The sequence below is a fragment of the Prionailurus bengalensis genome, chromosome E4 (assembly GCF_016509475.1).
Source record: "Prionailurus bengalensis isolate Pbe53 chromosome E4, Fcat_Pben_1.1_paternal_pri, whole genome shotgun sequence".
Classification (NCBI taxonomy): Eukaryota; Metazoa; Chordata; class Mammalia; order Carnivora; family Felidae; genus Prionailurus; species Prionailurus bengalensis.
Genome location: NC_057360.1, coordinates 32,932,170 through 32,938,515, shown reverse-complemented (window position 1 = coordinate 32,938,515; position 6,346 = coordinate 32,932,170).

The window sequence follows — 6,346 nt, the reverse complement described above, 5'->3', positions numbered from 1 at the left end:
TGGCTTTCTTGACTTTGACATTTTTGAAGATTACAGACTGGTTATTATTTTGGATAATGTTTCCCTTTGATTAGGTTTAGTTGACGCACCACTAGCAGGAACGCTGAAGCACTGCTGTGTCCTCACCCCGTCTCATCAGGTGGCACACAGTGTCCATGTGCCCCGTCAGTGATGATGTTAACTGACCACTTGTTTTTCTTTTGTCTTTTTAAAATTGTTTTTTAAAAATTTTATTTTTAAGTAGTGTCTACATCCTTTGTGGGGCTCGAACCTACAACCCTGAGATCAACAGGCACATGCTCTACTGAGTGAGCCAGCCATATGCCCCGCTAACTGACCACTTGTTTAAGGCACTGTTTGCCAGGGTTTTCCAGTATGGAGTTACTCTTTTCCAGTTATTTGTTAATTTCTGTCCGTCAGTATGGGCTTGTAGTTTTATCTTCTATTCAATGGGTTATAATCCATTACTATCATTGTGGAAGTGTATACACACACAGCATCTGAATTTATTTCTATATCCATGTATTGAAAACCATGAATTCACACCACACTTTGACACCACGGACGCCTTCTGGTGTTCTCCCTGTCTGTAGTTGTAACTCCCTTCTCAGACAGTGAGATATGTGGCTCCCATTATCCTCAATGGAACAGCCCGTAATTGGTACAGATTTTCTTTTACTTGGACACACTTAAAATTGCTTAGCAAAAACAAGTAAAATCACTTTTGGGGTAGTCTTCCTGCTAAGTATTTAAATAGGCATTTTTATTTCTCTCTTCCCTCAACAGGGAAAGTAGAACTATTCATTCCATATACAGATGGGTTCCTAAAGTTCTGAAAATTGAGGTGACAGTCATAAGCTGCCCAAACCCGTGCTACAAAGACCGTTTTATATCCCCAGAGTGTTCTGTGTGTTATTGGCCTATCTGTGCTGCTGTTTACCATGTATACATGGAGCATGTATATTATGAGAAAAGAAATGGGTTCCCTTGCCTGGTTCAGAGATAGAAGGAAAAAGGGGCTCTGGTTGCCCCCCCTCTTCTATTTCTGTGTTCATTATGCTGCACTGTAGCTGATCTCATGGCTCTCATTACCACTGCTTAGAAGACTCCCAGAGCTGCGGCTTCTCTGGATCTCTACGCACGTGTGAACCTGGATTTCAAGTCCATGAGATAGCCCCAGGAATCTGCATTTGGTTAAACATCCCTAGTGATTTTAGTGCTGGCTTATAGGCAGCCAACTGCTTCTCACCTGTGAGAACACGGAGGATTTCAAGTGTGAACAAAGTACTTCTTTTGTTCTTGGCTCGGTACCTGGGAAAGAAGGTAAGCCTCAGCAGCTGGCCCTGGCTCCTGAGTTGATTGCAAAAAGTTGATTCTCTGGAATGGTTCCATTAAAAGGATGCCTTAACATCAGATCTCTCACATACACCAAATAAGGGAGAGAAGAGAATTTATTGGACTATGGATAATAATGCCTGAGCTGGAATTATATACTATCTTGCTATTTCTTATTTTTTTTTCCTTCCCCATAGTAGTAACAACTAGCTTAGCACTTTTCTTTTTGAGGGGAGAAAAGCTTTGAATCATGAATGCTTCGTACAGCTGGCTGCACCATGTGCAATATTCAAAAAACAAGAACTAGCTAATCATAGAGAACCAGCAGCTAAACAGCCCTCTGCTGGCTTCCAAAGGGCTTATAATTGGTGCAGATGGCCCCGGCGGGATGGGGAGCATATCCCTGCTGACTCCTTGCACCCCAGAGGGCCAGGAGGGGTGGGGGTGGGGGGGCTCATGAAGGCTCTTGGCCCTGATCATGCCCTCGTGGGAGTGAGGAGCCAGGCTGCTGAGGAAGGAGGGGGAAGGCAGGTGGTGTGGGAGCCTGCTGGCCGCCTTCTGCCCAGCCTTCCCAAGGCCACATGAACAGATCTTCAGGCTGCAGAGTTTAGATTTGATGAGTCGAGGGCCTCAAGATGACAGAAGGCCTGGGGTGAGGGAACAGGAGTTGGAAGTTCTTTATAATCATCTGAAGAGTCTCATTGTGCAACCAGCAGGTGGCTGTGAGGTGCCTGCAGCTTGCCGAAGAGGAATGTAATGGAAACGCATCAACTTCACCTTTCCCGGAGCATCTTCCAAGCGGCATGGCCTTCACAGCTGGTCCGTCTGCTCCTTCTGCCCCCTGTCCTTCCAATCTCTTCCCCAATTTCTCTGTCTTTAAAGGGCTTATGGTAGTGATTTTTATTATCAGTGTTCCTACTCCCGACTTACTATTTTAAAAAGCTTTTCTGGAGGCCTAGCTAAATAGAATTCTAAACAAATTTCAGTCAGCTTTTAATTAGTCTGTGAATTGGGAGCAGATACACAGATAACCCAAAATTGATGTAGTCTTTGGAAGGCGAAAGAGAGGAGAGCTCTCTCCTTCCCTCTGGGCCTATCCACTCCCTCCCTGGTGAACCCAACCACATTCAGCTGACAGAGGAAAGTCGTGTTTCTTTCTGAAAATTTGTGGCCCTTCCTCCTGTACCATATGCTCTCATCAGAGTTGCAATAAAATTCTGTGCATTTTCTATCCTGTTTTGCAAATGAACATGCATTTCTGTCCCCTGAGGTCAAGTTTGCTTTCTTTCCATCGCCCTGCTCTGAGGACTTTGCTTTCTTCGTTCAGATGTGGGAAGGGGTCGGCTCTGCTCTCATTGTGTGTATTTCAGCATAATTCCTGGATTCCCCTTACCTCTCTGGCCACATTGCCATTATATCTGTGGGAGGTGAAGGCACGAGAAAGAACAGAGCTCCAGGCCTCAATGAGACAGGCCATCTCAACAGTTAGGGTCCTGTGCTCCCCAGAGAGCTGGTTCGCCCCACGCAGAGAAGTCTGCCCGCTCCTGGTGGGCAGCTCCACCCGGCTGTCCCCCTCGCTGCTGGGACAAACAAACCGCTGCACTCACTTGTCCTCATGACAGCCCCTCACATCGGGTGAGGGATGGCTCATTCCTAGGCTGCTCCTGGCCTTCAGTCTTGGGTCTCTGCAGCTGGCTGTGACCAGGTGGGAACGAGCCTGGCTGACGGGGAAGGAAGGCAGTTCTGCCGCTTGGCTGATTTGGAAGCCGCACTGAATTCCTGCCCATCTGTTCTCCCAGATGAGCCAGGGCCGAAGCCGTCTACCTCTTGCCAGCCCAGGGAATGACATGTAGACCAGTGTCCTGCAGCCCTCGTCCTCCCTGCCCTCTGCAGCCCGTCTCACATGCCAGTGTGGCTCCCTGCAGAGAAATGGTCCCGGGCCCGCAGCTGGTGTTTGCCTGCAGACATTTCATGGGTTCCTGCTTTTTGCATTCTCTGTCATTTTTCAAAGCCGGCCCTGAGCTGGGTGCTGAGACTGACCTCACCACTGACCTGCTGTGGCTCTGCACGGTTCCCTTCATCAGCGTTCTCATCTTTGTAAAGTAGGGAAGAATCGGGACCTGAGAGGAAGCAGATGAGGCTGCTGTTTGCCCTGTAGTCACCTCCTACTTCCTACTAACAGGACCCTGTATTTTATTGGGGTTCTGCCCAGCTAAACCTACATTTCCCAGCCCCCCTTACAGGTCTGGCTGAGGAAACGAGCCGTAAGCATTGCTCATTGGAGGAGCACTCTTTAAGCCTAAGAGGAACACCCCCTTTCTACCTGGAACACCGAAGTGACGGCTGAAGCTCTTGGTGGGAGCTCTGTACAGAAGGTGTTGGAGCAGAAAGACTGAGTAGCCTGGTTCTCTGATCACATTCTGAAGGTGCCACCCATACCAGTCCTGCGTGTTCTCCCTTGGCACTCCAGATGAAGACCCAAATCCCTAATTTGTCTAAGCCACTGAGGCCAGGCCTCTATTAGCCGTTTCTAACTGATGCCGAGGACAAAAAATGGGATCACAGAGTCCTGAAGTCCAAAGACTTTGCCTCTTCTTTCTTCTGTTTCTCTGCAGGATCCACCATAAGGACTGTACTTCAGGGTGGATACCTGACCCCTTGACGACAGTGGGGAGTGAGCGCTAAGGTGCCTCTGACTTTGTACTGTCACTGCCGTCACCTGTCCATGCAGATCCATAAATCTGAGGGAAGACAAGTGTCTCCTCCTAGGACTTCATGGAAACTGGTAGTTGCAGAAAAATCACTGGCAAGAAAACAGACGTCAGCTCTCTGAAAGCTGATGACCACCTGCCTTTTATCTGTTCTGTGTTTCAAGGCAAAATTAGGTAATGAACTAGGATCCCCAGTTCGGTAGGAACTTGGAGGTCTTGTGATCCAGTCTGCTGCTTGGCCCACGCGTCATCCGTAGACCATCTCTGAGAGGTGGTCTTCGGCCTCTGCGTGAATGCTTTCAAGGATGAGGTACTTCTTTCTCACTGTGGCTTTTCTAATCAGCCCCGATTAGACAGCAGAAGACTCTGTGAAGCTTCCATGTGTTAGTCTAGCCCAGTGTCTCAGGTTACACAGTACAAGCCTTTCTTCCACTTGTTAATCCTCAGCTACTTGAAGACATTGACCCTGTCCTCTTGAGACTTCCTAGTTCCAAGCTAAGCATTCATTCTTGGTGGTTCCTTCAATGATTTTTTTTTTCCTGAGAAATTTTTTACTTTTGGTCTTTTTATTAAAAAACCCTGGTTCATTCCACAAAAAGAAGTAAAACAGTGACAAACAATACAAAGTCAAAACTATACCTACTTGGTGGTAACTATTATTAATATCTTGATATGTTTCCACCAAGAATCTTTTCTATAAAGATTATTTTCTATAATAATAATAGTAGCTAACAGCTTATATAGAGGGACACTTGCATGAAAAGGTGGTTTTGGGGGCACCTGGGTGGCTCAGTAGTTTAAGTGCCTGGCTCTTGAATTCGGCTCAGGTCATGATCCCAGGGTCATGGGATCGAGCCCCACGTCTGGCTCTGCACTGAGCAGGGATGAGTCTGCTTGGGATTCTCTCTTTCTTTCTCTCTCTCTCTCTCTCCTCCCCCCCTCCGCCCAATGCTTACTCTCTAAAATAAAAATTAAATTTTTAGAAAGGTGACTCTGTACTCTGCTTAGCACAGTGCCTGGCACATTATACTATAAGGTGACACTTTTTGGAGCACTTATTATGTGCCAAAAACTCTTCTAAGCTCTTTATGTGTATTAAATCAGTTAATTCTGATACCCCTATTTGAAGTGTAGGCATCATTATTTTCCCCGTTCTGTAGAGAAGAAATTTGGAATTTGGAGATACGAAGTGACTTCTTAAGTAGCACTGTCAGGGTTTGAACCCAAGTAGTGTGATCCCCAAACCAACACTTTTTCACTACAGATCTTCCTTGTCTTACGAATGGGGTTATGTCCTGGTTGAAAATGTACTGAATACACCTAACCTCCCAAATATAGTTTAGCCTAGCCTACCTTAAACATGCTCAGAACACTTACATTAGCCTACAGTTGGGCAAAGCCCTCAAACACAAAGCCTATGTTATAACAAAGTGTTAGGAGTCTCACGTAATTGAATACTGTACTGAGGAACAGCATGGTTGTGGGCACAGAATGGTTGTAAGTGCATCGGTTGATTACCCTCCTGATTGGGTGGCTGACTGGGAGCCACAGACAGGTACCACTGCCCATCATTCCAGCTGGGTATCCTCCCATACACTCCTAGCTCAGGAAGAGTTCAAAATTCGAAGTGTGGTCTCTACTGAATGCGTATGGCTTTTGCACCAGGGTAAATTAGAAAAATTGCAAGTCAAACCACTATAGGTCAGGTACTGTCCATAGATAATTGCTTCCCTAAAATGAAAAACAAGCACTCAATAAATAGTAGCTGTAATTATTATTACTCTTCTTAAAGAAGAGCTCTCCTAAATTGTCAGACCCTTAAAAGGGCTGAGGGGATTATAATATTTTCCTGGAATTATTATAAACAAACATTAATTAAGTTGTTTTGTATGTCATCCTTCTGGGTTCTATGATATTCTAAAAGAATCTATGCTTCTGAAAAGCTTAATATCTCATATAGCAGAGGATTATTGAAGGCATATTTTTCACTTCTTTGCTGCTTTGTTTATCCTTGGTCCATCAAGATTTACACAGAGAAGTTAGATTCTTAATATCAGGCCAAATAAAAATTAAGGTATGTGTTCTTGAACACATACCTACATGAAAAAATGGCATATTAGTTGAAATCATGGACACTTCAGCAAGCCTGCCTGGGTTTGAATCTCTGCTACTTTATAGCTGTGTGATTTGGGGCAAATTCTTTAAACTCTTTGTACCTCAATTGCCACATCTGTAAAATGGGCGTGATAATAATAATAATACCTATCTCTAGAGTTGTTACAACTAACTTACGTGGATTA